The sequence below is a fragment of the Pinus tabuliformis genome, chromosome 4_2 (assembly GCF_031772625.1).
Source record: "Pinus tabuliformis cultivar Carrire ecotype Pingquan chromosome 4_2, CPIR1, whole genome shotgun sequence".
NCBI classification, from domain to species: Eukaryota; Viridiplantae; Streptophyta; class Pinopsida; order Pinales; family Pinaceae; genus Pinus; species Pinus tabuliformis.
This window is the reverse complement of record NC_142304.1, coordinates 453,544,341-453,570,943: the sequence shown is the minus strand read 5'-3', so window position 1 is coordinate 453,570,943 and position 26,603 is coordinate 453,544,341. Positions and strand designations below refer to the sequence as shown.

The window sequence follows — 26,603 nt, the reverse complement described above, 5'->3', positions numbered from 1 at the left end:
GGTGTTGAAAAATGTGTAGCTATGTTCAGTCTTCGTTAGTATATAATGTATTCTTCTAAATGTGAAATGAAAAATAAATTATTATTATTATTGAAGCATAGGTGTCAAGCTCAAGTTCTTTTATTTTATAGGTGAAACACCCATTGAGAGCTTCTAGGGTTTGTTCTAGGTATATGAATCGTTATCATATATGGAAGACGCTATGGGCACATTGTATATTTTAAAGAAAAATTATGCTGTCATGAAAGTGTCAAAATAACTTCAAGATCAGGTCAACCTAATGATCTGCCAAGTTGGCCTAGATGAAGATTAACATCCACCCTTAAGGAAGCCTATATATAAGAGGAACTCGTCCTCCACTTGGATCATTCATTCACTCATCTCTTATTTGAAGAAGGTAGAAGAAGAAAGTCAAAGAAGGAAGTGTGAAGAAGAGAAGGATGAATAAGTTGAAGTGTTTGGGTCTCTCTCTATTCTTCTACAAGTGAAAAGTTAGAATTTGTGCACTAGGATGGTCTAATGTTTGATTTTGAATGCAAGAGAGAAGGGAATGCATGGAAAGGTCTCTTAGGGAATCCTATTAGCCCTAGGGCTCAAGTGAAGGCAAGTTAAGTGAAGAGGATTGTTGTTACATGGAGATAGAAGTCCCATAGAGAAGAAGCATTAGTTGTAACAGTTGTTGGGGAGATGAATTTTGGATCTACTGGGAGGTCGAAAATATTATAGCAGGAGGTCAAGAAAGACTTGATATTGGAGGTTATTCATCTGAGTCTAGGTCATGGTATTTGTCAATTGAAAGATATGAAAGATAAGAAGAGATTTTTGAGATTTCCCCTCAAGAGGAGGAGTTTTTGCCCTGGCTTTTAGCCTATATATTGTGTCATTGTTCTTAATGTTTTGGTAGTTGTTTTATGTATTGGACATTGGAATCAGGAAGACCAAAGAGAATAAGTAAAAAGGTAATACAATCAATTATCAATTATGATAATTAACATATAGATTTTCCTATTGAATTCTCAAAATGGTATCAGAGATTATGTTCTCTAAAGGCATCATGAATATCTCCTCTAGAATGAAGAAAGTATTAAAGAAGATTTCAATCCATCTCAAGAAAGGTATCAAAGAAGGATGGATTCTCGTATTCTCTTCAAAGAAGTTATCACTCAGAGAAATGGATGAGGGACACTTCTCGACTCTCTCTGGGACATTCCAATATGAAGACATCTGGGTGATTGATAGTGGTGGATCAAGGAACATTACTGATCACTCCCACCAATTGAAGACCTTGGCAATAGGAAAATATGCATAATTTGTGGAACATGGAGACAAAAAAAGCTATCAAATGAAAGGCATTGGATTGCCATCGATAAAGCTCAAACATGGAAGAAACATTCACATCAACAACACTCTATTTGTTCCAGGTTTGCACAAAAATCTACTTTCTATTTGAATATTAGAAGATAAACTAGATATAGTAGAATTCATTGATGGTAAAGTAGTTGTATGGGAAAACATCTCAACCATAGAACAAGAAAAATTGATTAGTATCCAAGAAGGAAGGCTATACAAATTAATATCTCTGGTAAACCATGCCCTAGTTCACACTAAGGTTTGTCCATATTAACTTTGGCATTAAAGGTTTGGTCATGTAAATCTCAAAATACTTCCAACTTGAATGTCTAGAGTAGATGAAATTCCAAATCTGAACAAAGATCATGAAGGTGTCTAGAAAGGAAGTGCATTGGGCAAGAATACCAAGACACCATTTAGAAGCAGTGCTTCACAGTCGAAAGAAATCTTTGACCTCATTCACTTTGATGTGTGTCCCTATGGATCCAAAATCACTTGGAGGACAACTTTATTATGTCATATTCATAGATGATCACTCAAGAAAGACCTGGGTTTACTTAATGAAAACCAAGGATGGAATATTTACCAAATTTCATGAATTCAAAGCTAAAGTGGAGAACCTTACAGAAAGAAGAATCAAGAGACTAAGATCTAATAATGGAGGAGAATATAAATCGAAAGAGATTAGAGAATTTTGTAAGGAATCTGGGATTAATAGGGAGTTTATACTACCATACATTCCCGAACAAAATGGAGCTGCAAAAAGAAAGAACAGATCCATTGAATAAAGTGTAAAAGATATGTTACATGATCAAGATCTATGTAAGTTTTTGTAGGGTGAGGAAATAAAGACAACAATCTACATATAAAATTGATGTCCTCACAGATCTCTAGACAATAAGACTCTAGAAGAAGTGTTCACTGGAAAGAATACATTTCTAGATCCTCTCTGAATATTACGATGTCCTATGTATATTCATATATGAAAGGACAAAAGAAAGAAGTTGTATGCTTCCAGTGTGATGGGCATATTTTTTGGGTATAGTAAATCATCGAAACCCTATAGAATCTCTATGAAAGATGTACATGATATTTAAGTTAGTCATGATGTCATATTTTATGAGAGAATAACATTCAAGAAATCAAAATAACTTTCTATAGGTTTTGATGACGAATAAATTCCCATATTTGAGGAAGAAGTTGACAAGAAAGGAGAAGGATATCACCATAAGGAAGAAGCACCTAGTGAACCTATTCAACCCGTGGTCATTTAAGAAATAAGGAAAATACCTAATTGGTTGTATTCTACATTACTTGATGTAGAAGGTCATGGCGAAACTCAAGAATAATTTAGAGAAAGTAAAATACCTAAGAAATATTATGGGTATGTTGCGTACATGAAAAAATTAATAGAATCATTACCATCCATCTTTGAAGAGGATGTATAACATCGAGAATTGAAGGACACCATGAACAAAGAATTGAGTCTAGGAGATCGTACCCAGGGCTGAAGACAAATATTTGGTTACCTCCAAATGGATCTATAAGATCAATCATCGAGATAATGGAACTATAGATAAGGATAAAACAAGATCTGTGGCTAGAGGGTTCTCTCAACTTGGAGGCATCAAATATGAAGAAACATTTTCTCCAACAACAATATATACAACAACTCAATCCTTTGTCTCTTTGGAAGCATCGATGGGATGGAACATCCATAAAATGGGTGTCAATACTACGTTTTTGAATGGAACTATAAATGAAGAATTCTACATAGAACAACCCTTGGGATTTGAAATCAAATATAAGAAGGAATATGTTTTCAGATTGAGGAAATAATTATATGTCCTGAATCAAGCACCAAGGGCATGGTATTCTAGAATGGATGCATACCTACAAAGATTAGGCTTCACAAAAAGTTATATTGATTAAAAATTATATATTAAGGTTGTAAACAATGAACTTGCAATTATTCTTCTATATGTAGATGACCTTCTCTTGATAAGTGTAGAAGGTCAAATTGAAGAATGTAAGGAACAATTGGCACTAGAGTTTCACATGAAGGATCTTGTCCTGATGCATTACTATTTGGGACTATAAGTATAGGAAGAACCTAATGAGGTCTATTTAGGTCAAGGAAAGTATTTGATCAATCTATTGAAGAAGTTCGACATGATGGAATGCAAATCTATGACCACTCTGATGATCACAAACTTAAGAAGACTAAGGAGTTCTAAATCAAGCGTTGTGGATCCTTCTAGTTATAGACAACCGATTGTCTCATTGATTTACTTTGTGAATACTCGACCGAACATATGTTTCATAGTAAATGTACTCTATCAATTCCAGGTGGAGCTGAAACATGATCATTGGATAGCAGCAAAACATATTCCAAGATATCTATGAGGAGCCATCTACTACTACTTGAAATATGATAGAAGGAATGTTATTGAATTTTTTGGTCTCTAGTGGAAGAAGCACTAAGGCAAGAGGTCTTAGTTTAGGATCCTCTATGGTCTCATGGATAAGCATAAAGAAAGGCATCATTTCTTTAAGTAGTGTTGAAGCTGAAGATGTTGCAACATGCAAAGTTAGAAGAGAAGCAATTTGGTTAAGGAAGTTGTAATTTGACTTGTTTCAAGGACAGATGAGCCCTATAGTGATACTTTGTGATAACACCTGCTGTATTCGTTTGTTTGAGGACGCAATATTTCATGGAAAGACAAAGCACATCAATAATAAGTATCACTATATACAATAGCTAGTAGAAAATGGTGTGGTGCAACTACGATATATCTCCATTAATGAGGAGGTAGCTGATATATTGATGAAATCACTTCCAAACAAGAAGCTTGTATACATAAGTGACAAGCTTGCTTTGGTGGATCTGTCTTCCCTAATTTAGATTAGAGATAGACACAACATTCTTTTCCTCACTTGGGAAGGAAGAATAGAGGATTGGGTAACCATGTGGCATTCGATACTCTTTGATAATGTGGTAGGGCAGTAGTCGTGGACCAATATTCTTTTATGATTAGCTACCAAGGATAAGAATATTCCAATGGGATGTCATATTTTGTGAACACCTGGGTGGGGTATGTATCTTGGAGAGACAATGACGATCGTGTCTATACATCATTGGTCTCGCCAGCATTGTGCTATGATATTGTGGAGAGATAGTGTTATGAAACCAGCTCACAAAAAGATAGAAAAGAGAGATCCACGCCTTAGAATTCAGCCTCTTCGAGGGGGCAACCTCCTTTACATTACATAAATGAACAATTCTTGGATGATACAAATGAAAATACCTCCTTTCTATATATAGGAGTCTAAGTGGTCCCAATACAATCAAAGCCTACATAACAATAATATTGTAGGGCACAACAATAACAATAGTGGGCTTCTATGTGGCACAATAGTAACAATATGGGCACTACATGGGTACATCAATATAAATAAGGGGTATAACTACAATAGTAATGGGGTAATCACTAGTATTATAGGGACCCAACATGCCCCTCTCCAAAAAAGTGTTGTCTTCAACGCTTGAGTAGTTCAGGATACTTCTGCATAAAATTCTCGTCCTCCCATGTGGAATCTTCAGCGGATAAGTTCTTCCACTTGATAAGGTACTCTGAAATTGATCGATTTCGTAGCTGTCGAGTTCTTGTTTCTATAACTGCTTCCGGTTCCAATATAATTTTTCCTTCTTCGTCAAGTTCTGGAAATATTGTTTGAACTGGGAGCTTGTCGCCTATAACCTTCTTTAAGCATGAAACATGGAAAACTGGGTGCAATCGAGAAGCTGCAGGAAGCTCCAATTTGTATGCCATAGTACCAATCTTTTGCAACACCTTGTACGGACCATAATACTTTGGTGATAATTTATTATCCTTCTTAGCTTGCTTGAGGGACATTTGCTTATATGGTTGTAGCCGTAGGAATACCCAATCACCTACATCAAAACTTCTTTCACTGCGATGCTGATCTGCCTGTTGTTTCATTCTATTCTGTGCCAACACAAGGTTATCCTTTAAGAGTTGGAGGACTTGTTGTTGATGTTCGATGTGATGTTCCACTGCCTGAACCTTAGAATTTTCTCTTAAATATGATGTGATGGATGGTGGTTGATACCCATAAAGTGCCATAAATGGGGTCATTTTTGTTGCTGTATGAAAGGAAGTGTTATACCACCATTCAGCCAGAGGCAACCATTTGACCCATTGTGTCTGTTTATCAGATACAAAGCAACGAAGATATCCTTCCAAACATTTGTTTACTATCTCAGTTTGCCCATCAGATTGAGGATGATAAGATGAGCTATGAGCTAACTGAGTACCAAGACAAGAAAATAATTCTGTCCAAAAATTTCCAGTGAAAATGGGATCTCTGTCACTTACAATAATCTTTGGGTTTCCATGTAGCTTTTGAATTGTTTCCATAAATGCAGTAGAAACTGTACTGGCTTTAAATGGATGTGATAATGCACAAAAGTGTGCATACTTGGTAAGTCTGTCAACTACCACCATGATGACACTCTTTCCCTCAGACTTGGGTAAACCTGTGATAAAATCCATTGAACCTCCTCCCAACGTTGGCTTGGAATGGATAAAGGTTGTAATAGACCCGGTGTCTTAATTGTTTCAACTTTATTTTGCTGGCAAACCAAACATTCTGCCACAAACTTTTGAATATCTGATTTAAGGCCATCCCAAAAAAATTCCTTCTTCACCCTGTGGTAAGTTTTTAAAAATCCTGAGTGCCCTCCTAAGGGAGAAGTGTGCAATTCCATAAGAATCTTTTGTTTTAGCTGGGAATTCTTACAGAGGTATAAGCGATCTTTGTACCATAACGAATCATTTTTCCAGCTAAATGTATCAGACGTACTGGAATCTTGTTGTAGCTTTCGAATAAGTGCCCACACTTCTTCGTCATTCTTCCATTCCTCCCTTGCTTCATTTATCCAATCTGGTTGGATGATAGAAATAGCGCACAACAATGCTTCCACATCCTCATCCTTCCTTGAGAGTGCATCTGCCACCACATTTTGCTTCCCTTTTTGTAGATGATTTCAAAGTCATAACCCAACATCTTTGTGACCCACTTTTGTTGCTCTTCAGAGGATAATCTTTGTTCTAAAAAGTATTTAAGGCTATCATGATTTGTTTTTACCTTGAAGTGTCTTCCCATTAGGTAGGGTCGCCATTTCTTAAGTGCATGGAGTATTGCCAACATTTCCTTCTCATAAATAGCTTTTCTTAAAAACTTTCCCTTGATTGGACGACTTTCAAAAGCAATGGGTCTTTCATCTTGCATTAGAACAGCACCAATTCCATTTCCTGAAGCATCACATTCCACAATAAAGGTTTTTGTGAAGTCCGGTGTAGCTAAGACCGGTGCTTGGCACATTGCCTCTTTAAGATGTTCAAAGGCCTTTGTTGCTTCCGGAGTCCATGAAAATGCATCTTTCTTCAATAATGTTGTTAGAGGTGCTGCTATTCTCCCATAATTCTTAACAAACTTGCGATAATACCCTGTCAACCCAAGAAATCCTCGCAAATGCTTTATGGATGTGGGGATTTTCCATTCCTTAATGGCTTTAATTTTGGTAGGGTCTACCTTAACTCCTTCATGAGATACAATATGACCCAAATATTCCACCTCCTGGACTCCAAAGAAACATTTGGATCTTTTGCATATAATTGTTTCTCCTCCAATAGTTGTAGCACCCTGTCAACATGTTCAACATGATCCTTCCAAGACTTGTTGTAGATTAGTATATCATCAAAAAATACTAACACAAATTTTCTAAGGAATGGTTTGAAAATTGAATTCATCAAACCTTGAAATGTTGAAGGTGCATTGGTAAGGCCAAAAGGCATGACCAAAAATTCATAATGACCCTCATGAGTTCTAAATGCCGTTTTCGGAATGTCTTCAATCTTCATTCTGATTTGATGATATCCTGAACGAAGATCCAACTTGGTGAAGTAAATTGATCCATGCAATTCATCCAGTAATTCATCAATGACAGGAATGGGGAACTTATCTTTAATAGTGAGCTTGTTGAGCTCCCTATAATCCGGACACATGCGCCATGATCCATCCTTCTTGTGCACCAATACTACTGGAGCAGAGAAAGAACTTTGACTCGGTTGAATTATACCAGCCTCTAGCATTTCTGCAACCATACGTTCAATTTCACTTTTTTGGACATAGGGATATCTGTACGGCCTGATGTTTGGAGGAACACTTCCTGGAATCAGATGAATAGCATGATCATGATCACGCATAGGTGGGAGACCTTTGGGAGTCTCAAATACCTTGGAATGATTGTCCAGGACTTTTTGGAGATCTGGAGAAATAGATGATTCTAATGTGGAAACATCTAGCGAACATAATTGTGCAATTACACCCCTTTGCTCCTTTTTTAGAAGCTTTGTCATACCATTAGAGCTGATTATCTTTCCTGGTTTCCCTGCAATACCCCTTAATTCAACTTCCTTTCCTTCCACAGAAAATTTCATGAAAAGTTCTTGAAAATTAAAAGCTATTGTACCCAAGGATTGTAGCCATTGGACTCCTAGTACAACATCAGCACCTCCCATTGGAATGGAAAGCATTGGGCTAGTCAATACATATTCTCCCATGGATAGCTTGATATTATGGCACTTTCCAGAGCAATTTATTGTTCCTCCATTTGCAATCATCACTTGACACTCTGGTGCTGGATATAGGAAGCAATTCAATTCTTTTGCTACCCTACAATGAATAAAATTGTGGGTGCTTCCTGAATCAATCAACACTATTACCTTTTTCTTCTTGATTTGTCCTTCTATCTTGATGGTTTGAGGAGTGGTAATTCCCGCCAATGCATTACAAGATATGGTCGGATTTATTTGTTCTTCATCTAGGCTTTGTTCCTGGAATATATCCTCTTCTTTTGACCTTTCTTGCTCCTTTTCTTCTTCCTCTTCACAATCTATGTAGAATAATTTCTTCTCAGCACACTTATGACCTTTTGTGTATTTGCTATCACAATTGTAACAAAGCCCTTTTGCTCTTTTTTTTTCCAATTGTTGTGGTGTCAACCTTGTAGGTTGTGGAAGACTATGGGCAACAACACTTCCATCTTTATAGTTGTGAATGGTATGCTTCCTAGTTGCCATAATTTTGCTTTCCATTTTTCTTGCTAACCTGAATGCCTTCTCTAATGAATCAGGTTCCCAAAGGCGCACATCATGTTGGATATTATCCTTTAAAGACCCTATGAACACATCAATCCTATGCTCCTCTGGAATATCTTTTACCCTTATGTTCAATTTTTGGAACTCCTCAATGTGCTCCATTATTGAACCCTTTTGTTTGAGAGTTATCAATTGGCTAAAAAAAGTGTTGCTTTTTGTATCCTCATAATGTGCTATCAATTCTTCCGTAAAAATTGCCCAAGTGATAAATTGTTTACGAGAACAAAGCCATTGATACCATACAAACTGATTTGGTTCCAAATATAAAGTTGCCATACGTACCTTTTGTGTGTTTTGCACATTATTGAGATCGAAGAATTGCTCCATCTGTAATATCCATGTGGCGGGATCCTTGCCATCAAACTTCCTCACATCGATTTTTGGAACATGGTGAGTCTTCGATCCAACATTAGAGTCTATGGAATCATGATTAACATTTCTTTTATTCTCATCATGAGTTTCCTTTACTACATTTTCACCATTAGTGACCCTTTCTTGTAGCAACTTCTTCAATTCATCCATCTTATCATCCATGCCATCAATTTTAGCGTCCATGCCATCGATTTTAGCGTCAATCTTAGCTTCCATGCCATCCATCTTAGCTTCCATTCCCTTTATCTTAGATTCCACGCCATTTACCTTAGATTCCACGCCACTTATCTTAGCTTCTGTTAGCTTTTGTGAGCGTGACATTTGTTGCACTTGTTCTTGTAATTTTGATATATCATGTAGCATTTCTTCCTCTTCTTCATGAGTCATGCTAGAGCTTTCAGGTTCCTTACTAGGTGTTTGCATTTTCTTTCCTCGGGGCATGAGTTACCGATAATAAAGTTTTACTATGCCCTTTGAATTCCGTTAAAGCAAGCTTACACAAAAATTAAAAAAAAAACTACACACCTTTTTTCACTTTATAGAAGCCTGATATTGAATCTGATGTATTCTGAAATTGCAACCTGTAGTAGCCTTCTGCGTCCTCTTTCCAATGCCACAAGTCTGAGCCAAATTGGATTCTCCAAGGAAGCGTTATGTGAAATCTCCCACAGTGACTTGCTTTTAGACTGGTTCAGTAGAGCGAACTTGTACGGCGTGCCGCGAGTCACTGTTTCAACCTTTGAATCTGAAACACACACAAAAGAAACTGCAGTCCATCCTCTTTCTGTACCGTTTTACGAAATTTCAATCCGATCCTCAGAGAGAGAGTTATGACGATTTTCCCCAGGTCACCTGTTTTGAATGTAATTCAGGAGTCTGCAAAAAGGCCAACTTCCTCTGATCATATCTCCGACAATATCGTGCGAAAAGCTCTGAAATTCAGACCCAAGGTTCAGCGCCACCTCTTCTCAAATGGGTTTTTTTTACGACTTCTGAAACGTCACAGAAAAAAAGTTATATCGAAAATTCCACGATGACCTGTTTGGAGCAGCGAAACCCTAGAATCCAAAGCTTTGATACCAAATGTTATGAAACCAGCTCACAAAAAGATAGAAAAGAGAGATCCACGCCTTAGAATTCAGCCTCTTCGAGGGGGCAACCTCCTTTACATTACATAAATGAACAATTCTTGGATGATACAAATGAAAATACCTCCTTTCTATATATAGGAGTCTAAGTGGTCCCAATACAATCAAAGCCTACATAACAATAATATTGTAGGGCACAACAATAACAATAGTGGGCTTCTATGTGGCACAATAGTAACAATATGGGCACTACATGGGTACATCAATATAAATAAGGGGTATAACTACAATAGTAATGGGGTAATCACTAGTATTATAGGGACCGAACAGATAGAGCTATTAGTCAAGGCCTTTCCATGTGATAATGTTCATTATTATGATGCTAGACAAATGGTTTACCAATCTGAATCTTCCTATGAGATCTCTTTAGATTTAGAATGGCCATGTACCTCTAATTAATACCTACCTAGTTAAGAGGGAGTGTTACAAAATGTGTAACTAGATCCGTTGTTCATTAGTATGAATGCATTCTTGTAAATGTAAAATAAAAGGTAAATTATTATTATTATTATTATTATTATTATTATTATTGAAGCATGGGATTCATGCTCAAGTTGTTTTATATTATAGGTCAAGAACCCATTGCATTATTATAGGGTTTATTATAGGTATAAGAGTCATTGTCATATATGGAACACCCTATGGACAAATTCCATATTATAAAAAAAAAATTATTTTGCCTTGAAGGTGTAAAAATATCTTCAAGATCAAGTCAGCCTAATGAGCTATCAAGTCAGCCTACATGAAGAGCCACATCCACCCTTAAGTAATCCTATATATAATAGGAACTTGTCATCCACTTGGACCATTCATCCACTCATCTCTTATGCGAAGAAGGAAGAAGAAGAAAGTTGAAGAAGGAAGTGTGAAGAAGAGACGGATGAATAAGTTGAAGTGTTTGGGTCTCTCTCTATTCTTTTGGAAGTGTGAAGTTAAGGTTTCTATGCTCGGATAGTCTGAATTTCGATTTTTAAGGCAAGAGAGAAGAGAAAGGAAGCAAAGGTCTCTTAGGGAATCCTACTAGCCCTACGACTCAAGTAAAGGCAAGCAAACTTGAGATGGAGGTTGTTAGAGGGAGATCGAAGTCTCCTAGAGAATCAACATCAGTTGCAACAGTTTTTATGGAGTAGAATTTCAAATCTACTCAGAGGTTGAAATTATTACAGCAGGAGGCTGAGGAAGACTTGATATTGGAGGATATTTGTTTGAGTCTATGTCATGCTATTCTTCAATTGAGAGATCTGAAATATACGAAGAAATTTTTGGGTTTTCCCCTCAAGAGGAGGGATTTTAGCCTTGGGTTGTAGCCTATATAATATGTCATTGTTCTTAATGTTTTGGTAGTTATTTGATGTATTGAACATTAGAATAAGAAATATCAAAGATAATAAGTAAAAAGGTAACAAAATTTTATGAAGTTAACAGAATTAGCATATACATTTCCTTATTGAATTCTCAACGAAAGGCACATACCAAAAAGGAAATACTTTTAGGAAAAATCGCAGAGTTAGAGAGCATGCTCAGGGAGTTTGAGACCAATAGAAATATTGTAGTGGAAACATATCTGATTGATAGGCTTGATATAAGGGTTGTCAATGAGAAGGATAATGATGAGGCTGATACAGTGGGTTGTTGCACATTGAAAGTTGAAAATGTGACTTTAATTCCTTCAAAGTATCTACAATTTTCTTTCCTAGGTAAAGATTCCATCGGCTACTTCAATATAGTTGAGGTAGATGAACAAGTCTTCATATTCATTAGTGACATCAAAAATAGAAATATCGAAGGGGGTGACTTGTTTGATAATCTTGACAAGAGTAAGTTGAATTCCCATCTCAAGGAAATTATGCTAGCCTTTACAACAAAAGTCTTCAGAACATATAATGCATCCATTACATTGGATAGAATTATTTAGGACACAATTAGTGTAAGTTGTTTAGAGAATATTGTTGAATATCAACATGCAGACATGTATGTTGCAATTTTGTGTAACCATCAACAATCTGTTTCAAAAAACAAGGTACCAAAATAGAAATACTTAAAGGAAAATTTGTAGAGTTAGGGAGTGTGCTCAGGGAGCTGGAAATTAATCCTGATAGGGCTAGAAAAGGGAATCCACCATGATCCAATTATCCACAAGGGAAGCCTTCTAAGAGAAACTAGTTTCCATATACATTGCAGGAAAATATTGTAGATACCAAGGTGAATATCGAGAAAATGAAGGCAAACATGAAAATAAGAGATGATTTGAAGACTGCAGCATTAGGAAAATCGAAAATTAATTACCTGGACACAATAATTTCAATTTCCTTGTGTAAGTGTTGTGATGTTCTAATTCGGATATATTTAATAATCCCCTTGTGAAAAAATTGGTTTGGGCAATGAATATAGAGCAAGAATACAAATTTTGAAGCCTCGGAGAAGAATCTAGATCAAGAATACATATCTTGAAACATTCATGACTTTTGTTTTTCCTTACATGGAATTATACTCAGTGTGCTACATATTTATGGATTGGGCTTGTAAATGAAAAAATGGATCTATAATATCACTTTAGATGGTACCTTGCATTTAGCTCTATGAGATGATGAAAAAATCTCCTATAGATATGTACATAACATGAAATAAACTCAGTTCACTTCACAAAACAAATTTTATACACATGTGCACTAGAATGTCCATATCTAATCTTCCCTGTCGAGAAATCCATATCATGTCCACAGATTCGAATCATTTCCTTCCTAATGTTTTTCCCCTCCCTTTCCTTAAGATTATAGTGGAAGACCTTTTTTGTCATGTCACCCTTGAGAGGTGTGATTTCAAGATGCTTTGCATCTACAACGTCCACCCAATTCAGCACCAAGGAGTGGATACAAATCTCAGATTCTTTGGGTAGGCTTCACTGTATGTACAGAAAATCTTCCATTCGATGCATAAAATTCATTCATTCCACAAATTCCATGGGATTTTATTTCTTAAAAGGAAACGTTTGGTCTATACAATTAAAGAATGGATTCCAAAACCAAAAAAAAATGAAAATGGTATACAAATATTATGAAACACAAAAAAGTATGAATGGTTTCGAGTGCCAAATGGATTCCCAACTATTTAATGAGGAGGATGTGGGTGAGACACAATAAAAAAATATTCAATTCATGGAGAATCCCACTATCTATTGTTTGAAATGAAAGGTGACATTGTTTTGCCATGCCCAAATTCCACAAAAACAATGGAAGAGAGGAAGGAAGGAAGAGAGGGTTATACACAATTTTTTCCCTAACTATTAGTGTTAGTATCCTAACTATTATTATTTTTAAGTACTTTAGCTAGTAGTTCTTGTCTTAACTAGTAAATATTAATCTAATGGTGTACAAATCTTCAATTGTCTAACGTTTGACCCAATGGTGCAGACCAGTACATAGTGGAAGCTGGGGGAGTTGTTTTCAAATTAGAATTCCTTGTTAGCACCTAAATCTACCTTAGGCTGAAGGAAGGCAAAATCATGGTAACCACAAACCACGCTCAATCTGATAGCTAGCCCTACCAGAACAGGAGAGGGCTCTCTCCGAGTCACGCTCAGTGAATAGGTAAGCAAAAAAAAAGGGTCTGAGATGACTTATAATGAAATATTGATCTTATGCTAGTAAGTGAATATGGATACAAGAAATAAATTTTATGAATGACGGAGCTTCTAGGATGGTATGGGACCAACGCTCAGCAAAGAACAAAGAATTTAATATAAAGGCACAGATTATTCCGTGAGGCAAGGCAGGCGGAAAATGTAGCAATTTAGTTTGAGGTAACGTAGAATGAATAAATTGCTAAAGAAAGTGAAAAGGGCATAGTTACATGAATCCTTTTCAACATAATAAAAACACTTAACATGAAATTTTCCCACAGGCAGAGCAATAAAATTGAATTCTACCTAATCTCACTCAGAACATTTCACTGGAAATGAAGATCAATTGAATTATGAAACATAACGAAATACATATGAAAACATAAGAAACACATTTGCTACACTCACAACCACAATAATCTCATGAAATAGAGCCGCTACCTTTCATTAATTCTCTGTCAAAATTACACAGTGAAGAAACAAAGTTTCTTTCCCACAAGTCTCCCAGAAGTTACAATCCAACCAACCCTTTGAAAATAGTTTGCATACAATATATAGAATGTTTAAGGAAGAGATAGAACACCCAAGGTTTGGGGAGTTACTCGAATCATTGCAAAATGGAGATGGAGGGCCAACCATCAGCTATAGGTGCAGCAATACAACCATGACATTTGGATTGGATGACCGTTTGCCTTCCTTCGCCACTTGGATAGAAGCCAATATGGAGAAAAAACACTTTAAATTCCGCCTTTGGTTCCAAAAAACTGAAGTGTAGTGGAGCGGGCCCACGTGGAGAAGTCGCGAACTGAAATTTCGTGAAACAGAAGCAAATTGGGCAATTTTTCCTCTGTGAGCCACGTTACTTTGGGGTCTATTTTGGGGCACTTGCAGGTGTCCAAAATGTGCCCACGTGGGCTTGTTGGAAATCATGTCCTGTCTACTTTCTAACCCCACTGGAATTTTTGAATTTGGTGCTCATTTACCCCTCCAAATTTTCATTCTCCCAGAACTGCTTCCTGTGTGTCAAAAAAGTGGCAGAGAGGCCATTTTTGGGTGTTTTTTGACCTTTTGGAGACTCATCTCTTGCCAAAATTTCTTGTCCGGGAACCAGTAGTTGTGATTTTCCATGCTAAATCCAAAAATATAAACCATTCCTCATTTGGAGCTCTAGAATTTTAGCGTCACGCCAGTAGCGTGGTGCACAGGGAGAAAAACATGTTTTTTGCCCAAAAACTTGTGAAGTGACCAAAAATTCCCCAAATTTCTTGAAATTTGGGCTGGAGGTTCCCTATGGGGTGTTATGATGGGCCAAGGAAGCCTCAAACAATATTCAAAGCTGATCTTGCTCTTTTGCCTCTTTTGCCTTTCTTGTTGCTTTCCTCAATTTCGCCTTCAAACTCCTTATCCAAGCCCTTGCACTCATGTTTTGTGTCTTGTAATGATAAGCCATGTGTCTCAGTAAGGCAAGGTCCTGATCATCCTTGTCCAACAGCCTCTCCAAGTGCATGTTCATGCTCTCGAGATGGGCCTCCCGATCCTCATTGATCTCTTGCGCCAACGATGTGAGTTCAACTCTTCTCCTTTGAGCAGCTTGGCAGTGCTCACGAATGTTTTGCAGCTCCATAATCACCTGCTGATACTCAAGCTGCTTGTTTCTTTGCTCCAGGTACTTCATGTTCCACTTGGCTCTCTCCAAGTCAAGGGATAAGGACTCAATCACTGATTGTTGCTCCTGGATGATCTCTGTAAGCTCTGCATTTGCTAGTTCTGCATCGGTCTCATCATCATGGAGGAGAAAGAATTCAGTCTCTCGTTCACCTGATGTCCCTTCCTCCTGCATTGGCTCCTTCCCTCTGCTCTGCTCAGGTGATGCCGATGTCGGAAGCGAGGCCCCTTCCACCCCGGGTGCAGATAACACTCGCTTTACTGTTGCAAATAAGGGTCTACTGCCTCTCTGATAGGTGATGTATACTGCCATAGTAGCAGTCTCATGTCTCTCATATTGATGAGATGGGCCACCTATCTCATGCTCTGCCTCTGATACTACCTGTGGAGAACTCAAAAAATCATGGGAGATGAAGTCCTCCCAAGCAATACCCTGCAATCCCAACTGGTGGTCCACCAAAATCCGGATAAGAACAAAGTGATAAACACTGTTGAGCTGCTGTCGAGGGGTCTTGTGCTGCATGAAATTTTTCATCCTCTCTATGTTCCCGCAAATGAAAAATGGGAGGTTCATCATCCGCAACCTGATGTGATAGGCGTAAAGGTGAGAAAACCTCCCCTCACAACTGAAGTATTTCATGATCAATTTCATGAGCGGAGCATACTCATCTCTAAAAAATCTGAACAGGAAAACTCTCATGAGTTGACTCAAACAACTGGCCTTAATGTAAGGCTCATAATGATGCCTCTCCACCTTCTTCTTCTTATGCCATTGTTCTCCAACATTTGGTATGCCTGTTGCCACTGATATGGCTTCGGGTGTCAATGTGAAAGTGACCCCAGCCAAGATAGACTGACCTCCATGTAGGTGAAGTGCAAAAAGACGGGCCAACTCATGATGAACTCTGACATTTGCCACCCTTTGACAAAATTCAAAACATGCTAAGTGCTGGAAACATGACATAGCAAGAGGGCATGCCTGCAACTCGGTGAGGGTGTTTGGCTCATCTCTAACATGTTTGCCACTCCGGTGATGTCTCCTGGGGGCCTGTTCTCCTGAAGCTGTATCACTGTGGGTCTCCTCCTCATATTCTGATGAAACCTCGGATGCCATGACTGCTGTTTGTAAACTAAATTTAGGCTGCCCTTTGATTATAGTGAAGCTGGAGTTTTCTTTGACAATCTGCCACCAAGGGGACAATTAAAAAGGGAGTATTAGGAGGGGGATAATATAATGGGAATAGGGGTGTATAGGAGAATTTTGTTTAGGGATATACAAGGGGTTTTGGGGTATTTTGATAGGGTAGGTTTTGTGTTTTGGGCAAGGTAAGGTTTTAGGGTTTGTAAGGTAGGGTTTGGGATTTATTTAGCAATAGGAAGAGGGGAAAGGGAGTATGATTTTGGTAGGGTTAGGGTAGTGATTATGGGGACAAATAGAGGTCTTTTCATATGTTGTAATCAAGCCAAGGACGAGACTCTGTAACAGATATTATATTAATGAAATTGATCTAGTGTGTATTTGTATTGTAATCCTAGTGCAAATTCTTGTTTCTTTCGGGGTGCTTGTGTCTAGACAGTTATCCAGGTATTTTTTGTAATTTCATATTCAATGCAAATCTCAGTGGTTATGGGTTTTCTATGTATTGATAGTAAATCGGGTCAATTAACATTAAGGGTTAATTTCGTGATTAAACAGTAAAATCAATCATTAAGGGCTTTGCTTAATTTAATGCACATGGTTGTATCTAAGAGCGTGTTCTAAACAATGAAAGTGGTATTTTAGGTGGCTTGAAAACCATAAGTGGTAAAGAGGAGTAGTCATTCGATTCCATTCACTGGAAGACATGTATCAGCGAGGAGAAGAGAGGAAACTGCTTTTTCAGGTGGGTACTCTTCGTGTAAGTTGTACACCCGATATCCTTGTAAACTGTTGGATCTAGTGTGAGTTGATCAACAGTGGAGAATCAACAGATTGTTTTGATTTATCAGAGTGAATATGAACTGCTAGATCTTACAGTAATATATCTACGGTGTGGATCGAAGTGTTGTTTGTAAAGAGAAGTCAACGTGGGACCGAAGTTTTAAAATAATAAGTGAGGACCTCCGTGTAAGGCTAGCCACCAATAGAATATATTGCGTTAGTTTCTCACCAAAACACCTTCATGCATTTTCATTATCTAGTAGAAAGTTAAAGGTAGCATATAGGATGTTTATTTAGGGTAGATAGAAGCTTCATATGTTTTGAAAAATCATTTTTTTGTCAAACGAGATAATACTATATGCTATTGCACAAACTTCTTTATGATGAAAACTTTCAACTCCAACCCCATACCCTTATTTTTCATATGAAGTTAGCATCGTATTCAGTGAATCCTATCCCTTTTTATGTTGCCTATATATATATATATTCAAGTATGTAGAGGTGGATACTATTTCTATGGCAAGAATTAGCATATAAGAGGGCATATGAAGCATATAAAGTGTTTATTTGAAACAAAAAGTAACTTCATATATTCTTCAATCATTTTTTTAAGATGAGATAGTATTATATAACATGCCACAATCTTCTTTATGATGGAGATATCTAATTTTAAATCCACATCCTTCTCATAGGAAAGTATTCTAGTATTGGGATGAATCACTTGGTGGTTTTCCCTAATTATGTTGTCAACACATTGAAGAACTGTGTAGAGGTTGAGATTAGTTCTATGATAAGATGTAGAATCTATATAGAACAGGGTATATGGTAGTTCATTTCATGGGCACAACCCCATCCCACCCCCCCAATAAAGGAAAAACACCCTTTCCTCTTAGCAATTCTAGATTTGTTAGTGATCTCATTCTAGTGACAATTTTCTGGTTGGTTGTATTTCCAATATGGAAATGGACCATAATCTAAGTTGTACGATTTTTTGGAATGAGGGAATGTGAGTGGCATGGGAATGGGTGTATGGAATATTTAGAGGCTTTGCCTAAATTTCAAGGGAATGCAGCGTTGGAAGTTGCAATATATATATATATATATATATTTTTTTTATTTTATTTTATTTTTTTTTTACTTTTTTTAAATACAAAACAAAAATCCAAAAAATAGGAAAGAAATTCAAAAATACATAGGAACATACCTTTCCCATCTATGCACCTTATTACATTTTTTCGTGAAGGAAAATCATAATTTCCATTAAGTATAGTGAAGATTAGATTTTTACAGATGCATATTGTGCATGCCAATTTTTTTTTTGTGAGAAAATAGTTAGTCATCAAAAAATCAAAATTGGGATTTAATGCCCATATCATGTCCAATCGAATAAAATGTCCATAGATAAATATATATCAACTTATTACATATTAATAATATCCAGGATTACATGGATTATTAGAGTATTAATTGGTGTGGACAAGTTAGTAATGATGAATGGTTATAATAACCAAGTAAAGAGGAGTCCAAGGCAAGTCGCCATTGCAAGTTATTTGATGTTAACGATAGAGGTTGAAGAAAATTGAAGGTAAACTGTAAAGGTTTCTATGATTGAAACTAAAGTTAGATTTCACTAGCTTTAAGAAGGGAATTTTTTTTCCTTCATATGGCATATCCAACAATAGTTGTTCCAACAACAATAGCATATTTGGTGGCTAAATTTGTCAGCAAAAAAGGAAGACTGTGGGTGGTATCAAGTAATATGAAATGTTGATAGAAATACCAATAGATTATTGATATTCCATAAATAAAAGTGGCATGATTACCTTAGCAGTAATGATTTCTCTCATTTATATGATGGCATAAGGTGATACTATATGACTTTGTGAATCCATAATACTTCTATGCAGTGAACATGTCCAATGTAGCAGGCAAGACCTAATTACCTTCATAAGAAAAATATCTGCAACACCTTGAAAATCAGTTTATAAATAATAAATATGGTTTTTCAGTGAGAAATATTCCTAAAATAATATTCAATCTAGAACTAGACTACTTATTCACTAGAAAGTGTTATTTCCATGCATACATCAGTGTCAATGATAAGAAAAGTATTTCTGAAATCATACTATCAAATGGGAAAAAAAATAGTAGAGTGTTTCCTAGACCCGAAATATTCAGAAAAAGACATAGTATTAAGAGGCACCATGCTAACTATAAAACTAAAATTAAAAGGAATAATATAAAATAATGTGATTTGAGACATCCAAAAATGTTAAAAAACAATGCACATTTGTGGCATCAAAGGGAACCTTTTTGGGTAGCAGAGTTGGAGGTGTGACATAAATAAATATTCTAATGTTTGAGGTACATAAAATAAGTAGAGGTTCAAAATGATCTAGACATTAAAGTGTGAGATATTGGGTCTCTTAACAACCTTTCCATCAGGGATATTGACAAATACCATTAAGACTAGTTTAACGATATTGAAGCATGTTGGGTATACGACCAAAGTCCCACATTGACTAGAGGTGGGGAGGATCATGGGTATATAAGGATGGAAAAATATCTCCATTGGTATGAGGCCTTTTGGGGTAAAGCCCAAAAGCAAATCCATGAGGGCTTAGGCCCAAAGTGGACAATATCATACCATTGTGGAGATATGTGGTGTCCAGTGTTCTTACAAGTGGTATCGAAGCCATGCCCCGAAGTTAGCCAAGTGGATGAATCCTTGGAATACCGAACGAAGGTGTTGGGCCCCAGTAATATCACGATGGGATCTGTGGATGAGCTCAGTTAGACAGGCAGTGTGCTCCGGATTCTTCACGGACATGTCCTGGTCCCAACACGGTGAAGAGGAGTTGACCTGGGATAGAGCAAGCTCTCGAGGCAGGTGGTGCTCCATGTAAGGCGTGTGCTTCCAACGCATTGGAGTGGAGAATCCTGGTTGGTAGAGAATGGACGGATGGATAATCGTTTGAGGGGAGGCTTGATGGTCCTTTGTTCGAGGGGAGGATTGTTGGGTATACGACCAAAGACCCACATTGACTAGAGGTGGGGAGGATCATGGGTATATAAGGATGGAAAAATATCTCCATTGGTATGAGGCCTTTTGGGGTAAAGCCCAAAAGCAAATCCATGAGGGCTTAGGCCCAAAGTGGACAATATCATACCATTGTGGAGATATGTGGTGTCCAAAGTTCTTACAAAGCATACATCAGTTTCGTAGGTTCTTAGCGCACTAGAATGACCAACTCCATATAGGTCCAGAGCAAGGTGACCATGACATGTTTGACTACATCCCAATCCCATAGGAGTGCCTAGGGACCTATCCAAAGTTTATTCCTTTTGACCAAAGATGCTATGAGTATCCATTTCTCATACACCCACCCCCAATGGATCATATGATTAGATCCATGTTTAGCCCCAAGGGACTTTGACAGCGTACCTTTACCCAGTTCGCCTCCTTTGACATCATCTATTAGACTCATGATCCCCTGACATATCTAGATCCATTGCAAGGCCCTACCACCTCACACACTCATTTCATTTTACTAGGTGATTAAGTATTTTGTATTATACTACTATCTCTTATATACATGTTCGAACAAAATTACCACTAATTTCTTTCTCTCCATACATTATTGTTAGAATTTTGTGTAGGATATGAACTTGCACTGCCGCATTACAGTCATATTAATTGCACTCTTCTCAAGTCCCACTGACCTACTTTTGTGATTATCAGTATGAATTTATTTAATTTACTCACAGGGTTAGGTTATAGAAATTGTAGGTAGCAGTTAAGTGCCCAGCAATGGTGTCACATGTAGGGATATGGAAGTAATTAGTGCCCAAACTATCCTAAAGTTGATAGTGTGCAAGAAGCACCCAAAAGAGTGGTATGAATATGAGAATGGAGTAGCTAGAATGTTTTGGATGCTCTCAAAGCCATTAGTGGGAATAGTTAAAAATCGGTGACCCTTGAGTCCCTACTGCAACAACGGATTAAATTTATCCTACTTATTAATTTTTGAATCAATTTATTTATAGTGTTATATAGTAAACATCAAAATAAAATCTATTGCAACCTTCAAAACATAAAATACTATGGAAACAAAATACTTCACATGAAAGAAATAAACACACGCCCAAGTAAACCATTGTTTTTGGATAAACATCCCTAAAAAAACCCAATGTGAGAAAACCAATGCAACAACTAAGGGTTTTCATTATTTTGCAGTAGTAATCTGAGTACAAATGTTTAGATGCCCAAACTGACAATCTAATAGAGAGAATAAATTGGCAAAGAGGTAGTGAGAAAATATCTCACACTGTCACTAGCGATCCAACTTTAATCTAGGCTCTCCGTGGGTATCCCCATGCTACCTCTGTGTTACATCTCTACATGGTCTCATGCAGTTACTGCACCACAACTTCTAGGAGCTATGTCACCCTTCGAGGTGATTGATTTTATTACTGGAACTCAACTCTCTAGTCTTTCGATCTCACACCCTTCTTTCGGAACTAGATCTCAAATGTTCCCTACAAAATTACAGACTACCTCTAAAGCATTGTGTTGCCTATACATGCCATTGCACTTCCTATCTGAACCTCTCGATTACTTTGTTGGCATTATGATATAGGTGTTGTCTTTGATGGAAACTCACTCAAAGGTCAATTTAGGTTTGATAAAGGGAAACTCACATTATAACGGGTCAGTTGAGAGGTAACAGGGCATTGGTACAGAAGAACAAGAATTTGGAACAAAGGTCTACTGATCGAAATCAAGAAGTTGAAGGAACATGATGTTGTAAGGTAGTCTAAGCTATATACACAGGTTCACCTTGTCAAAGTGGCATATACACATGGGTTAACAGAACAAAAATTATATGCACTCACTTTCACAAGAGGAAAAACGTGTATGGGTTGGAAAATCAAGGAAATTCAAGATTAAAGAATATAAAGGGTCAATACTATGGTATTATCCTACAATATTGAGTGCAGTAATGACTATTTGATCCCATCCAAGAATACCATAGGTCCTAAGTGTCATTTTAGTCTGAGGTATTAAGAAAGGCCAAAAACTATATAAGGAGGAGAATATGAGAGGCCCAAGTGTGCAAGTGAAAGGGTTTCCCTGGAATAGTTATATCTGAAGTATATTTTGTACAGGATATGATTATGATAGAATCTAAAATATTGTGTGCACCTTGAATTCACTATTGGATCAAGATCATGAGACCTGAAATGACTTATGATATTGATTGGGATAGATCTGATTTCTTACACATGTTTTATTATTTAAATGTCATGATCTAGGTATGTATGAAATCCAGAATAACAACAGAGTTGTGAGTTAGTATTTTCATATCTATACGTTGGTTCACCTTGGTGAAGTCACATATAGACACTGGTTCGAAGCTTCCAAGTAGCATATACAAAAGAAAAAACTGTTATTCTGAAATGACTAATCTATCTGATCAGTGCTGCTAGTTTACTATTGTCTGTCAAAGATATCTTCTTAGATCTGAAAGTAGAATTGAATGCATAAGGAGATTGAGTCTGATTTATTGATTGACTAAGTGAGAAGGGTGATATTTACTGCTAACTGTCTAGATCTCTGTAATTTCACAGTAGATGTTCAGAATATTGCTAGTTGGTACAGATTTGATTCAGAAATTTTTATGATTCATTATTTGTGGAGGTATACACAGGTTTGGTTAAAGTAAGTAGCTTATACATATAGGTTGGGTTCATTAAAGTAGTGTATGCATTCGGATGTATGATTTTTGAGGTTGCAGCCGATTCTGAATGATGATGCAGTTTTCTGGATTCAACGCAGTGTTCTGGTGACAGTAATCTAACTATTCAGATTGACTGATTGTCGGTTGATGTAGTTATTATTACAAAGTTTGAGCTTCAAAGTTTCTGATGGTACATTGTGAAAATTTGATGAAATAATGCCTTCATATTCTGTTGTTATTTACCAGGAGCATCCAGTCTGAAAATTTATGAAACGTGGTCCCTGGAGGAAGAAAGAAGGTTGTAGCCTTATCTAGGTTGGCACCTATGTACTAGTAAACATATTTCTAGTACAAGAGCTAGGGGGTTGTAGCTCCATTCAAGTAGAACCTGGAGAACAAGAGAAGGTTGTAGCCTTCTACAGGTGGTTGCCTGCATCCTAGTATGTGTCTGCACTGGTACAAGATTGTAAACAGAATTTCTTTATATTAAAAAGAAGATAGAGACGACAACAACAGTTGGGTTTTCTCCCACATTGGGTTTCCACCTTAAATGTTGGTCTTCATGTGTGCTTATTATGTGTGATGGTTTATTATGTTATTACTGCACATAGTTACTATAGAATAAAGTACTAACGCACTGATTAAATATCGACACATGATGAATTAACTAAATCATAATTTATTTGGGTATACACTAGTTTCTTTAATCACAGTTGCATGCACACGCAAGTTCACTTTGTTGAAGTAGCATATAAAAATCTGAGTGGGAAATGACAAATTATTGAATTGTAAATACTCATTCACGTCCCCTCTCAGTATTATTTCCAGCAATTGGTATCAGAGCAGGTCCTTCTGAAGAAGCTTGATCGCTTGAAGGGATATCTTTCAATATGAACAATCACAAAGGTATGGGATCTATAAGACCACCAATCTTCAATGGGAACAACTTGGTATGTTGGAAAATAAGAACCAGAGCCTATCTTCAATTTCTTATAGATGATTTTTGGGAAATTATTGAAGGAGGATACCAATTTCCCATAGTAATACCTACATATACAACATGTAAGAAGTTATATGAAACCAATTCCAAAACAGTCAATACTTTATTGGGAAGTTTATCAGAATTAGAATTCGTCAAAGTAATGGAGCTTAAGCCATCCAAAGAGATATGGGACAAAATCATTCAAAGCTATGAAGGAGACTCTGAGGTAAAATGTGATAAGCTCCAAACTCTTAGAATTCAGTATGAAACTATCAAGACACATAGTGATGAAAGTATTGCTAGTTACTTTTTACGTGTAGATGAGATTGTTAATTGTATGAAGAGTCTAGGTGAAGAGATAAAGCAAGCTACTTTAGAAGAGAAATTTTTGAGATATTTGTCTTCTAAATTTGAGTCAAAAGTACCTCCCATAGAAGAAACGTAGGATATTCAATCTATTACTATTTTTCAACTTCATGGAATTGTAACTGCCTTTGAAATGAGGAAAGGAGGTCCATGAGATATGAGAGAAGCTGCTTTGAAATATTCAACAACAGGAAAAGAAAAGGAAGATCTCAATGAATCAGGATATATTTTAGAAGAAGAACATGAGGTAAACTTTTTCAAGAAGCTTCAATGGGGTTCTGTAATATTCAGAGTTACGCTACCACTCAAATTCCTTTCTTGTGGGAGAGTTGGCCATTATGCTACAAAATGTCCTCATAGAGATAATCATGAAAAAGGAAAGGAGTCTGCAAAAGGCAATAGAGAACAAGTTGTTAATAGAAGAAGTTACTATACTCATGAAGATAGTGATGGATTATCTAATAGTGATGAAGATGAAACTGAATGAGATTATAAGATACTCATTGCTTATGACAATGATGATTTTTTGGATGCCTTAGAAGAAGAAGACTTTCTTGAAGAAATCACTAAACTCAAAATATGTTTGGAAGAAAAGAATATGATCATAGAGACGTTGACACATCGACTCACTAAAAGAGAAAAGAACAATGAAAAAATAGAATGTGAAGCTGTGGGTCTAAGAAAAGAACTTGAGAAGACAAAATCTCTTAATCCTAGATTTTCTAAACGATCAGAAACTTTAAATGAAATCATCAATGTTCAACACTCTCCTCTTATAAAGACTAGTCTTGGATATTCTGAAAAATCATCCCAATCATAAAATTCGTCAGCCTCCACTACAAGGTATCTTGTTGCATAAAAGACCAGTGAATAGTATGTCAATCGTCACCAAAAGCCTAAAAGTACTCATTAGGTAAATCGTGCTCAATTTACTCCAAGGATGATCATCAATAGAAGCCTCAACCAAAAGGTGACCAATACCAAAAGATTCTATGATCACATAAACTCTTTTAATGGACAATGCTTTTCATGCCATGACTTTGGGCATAAGGCTGCTCAATGTGTTTCTTACAAAACTATCATGAATAGAGAAGAATAAAATCAAAGAAGCGTAACAGGAATCAAGAAAAGTTCTTATAATAACTTTTCTCCTCTTGAAGATGAAATTGAATGTTCGTTTTGTAATAACTTTGGTCATGAAGAATTTGAATGCAGGAGAAAATTTCGGCTAACACTTCTAAAGGAGCAAACATCATAAAATTCCAAGGTATGGAGAAAGAAGGAATTTCAATCAGAAAGATGTGGCATAGCTTTGTTTGCAAAATTACAAGAAAATCAATCGTACATTGACAGCAGATGCACTAAACACATGACATGTGATAAAGAGAAACTTCATTCATATAATTCTTTAGAAAAGGAAAACAATGTCTCCTTTTGAAATGACACACCAGCTTCCATTAAAGGTAAAATCTCTATTTATTTGAAATAAAATGTTAAATATGGAAATGTCATGTATTTTGATAGCTTAAAACTTAACTTGTTGAGTATGAGTCAAATGTGTGATCAAGGAAATGAAGTTGTGTTTCCACCAAATGGATGTGTGGTTCATGAGCTTGATACAGGAAAGACCGTAATCAAAGGCACAAGAACTCCAAGAAATCTATATATAATAAAAGGAGGACAAAAAAAATGATATGTAAGAAAAACAGATGAAAAATAGGAATGGCATAGAAGATTGGGGCATCAAGTATTTTCTCAAATAAAAAACTCATGTAAGTTGAAGGTGGTTCGTGATCTTCTAGATATCAGCATACCATAAAGTACCAATTACAAACCATGTCAAGTCGATAAGAAAACAAGAGTTCATTTCAATGAAAAAGAAGGATCAACAAGTAAGCCTCTTCAACTCATCCATACTAATTTGTGTGTACCAATAAGGAAAAAGTTACCTCGTGGAGAAGAATACTTTATTTTATTCATTGATGATTTTTCTAAAATGTGATCGATAGGTCTACTAAAGCATAAATATGAAGGATTTGAAAAGTTTGAAGCCTTTAAAGCTTTAGTTGAAAATGAATCAGATTGAAAAATAAAATGTCTCAAATCTGATCTAGGACGAGAATTCATGTTTGAGGATTTTTTTAATTTTGCGAATAACATGGAATAAAAAGGTAGTTCTCTATTGCCAGAAC

General features: G+C 36.5%; 1 pseudogene; it reads left to right on the top strand.

Annotated features, from left to right (window-relative positions):
- The window catches only part of LOC149169921 (DNA topoisomerase 1 alpha-like), a 166,789-nt pseudogene extending 154,261 nt beyond the window's left edge, over nucleotides 1-12,528 (top strand).
- The last annotated feature ends 14,075 nt before the right edge of the window (nucleotides 12,529-26,603 follow it).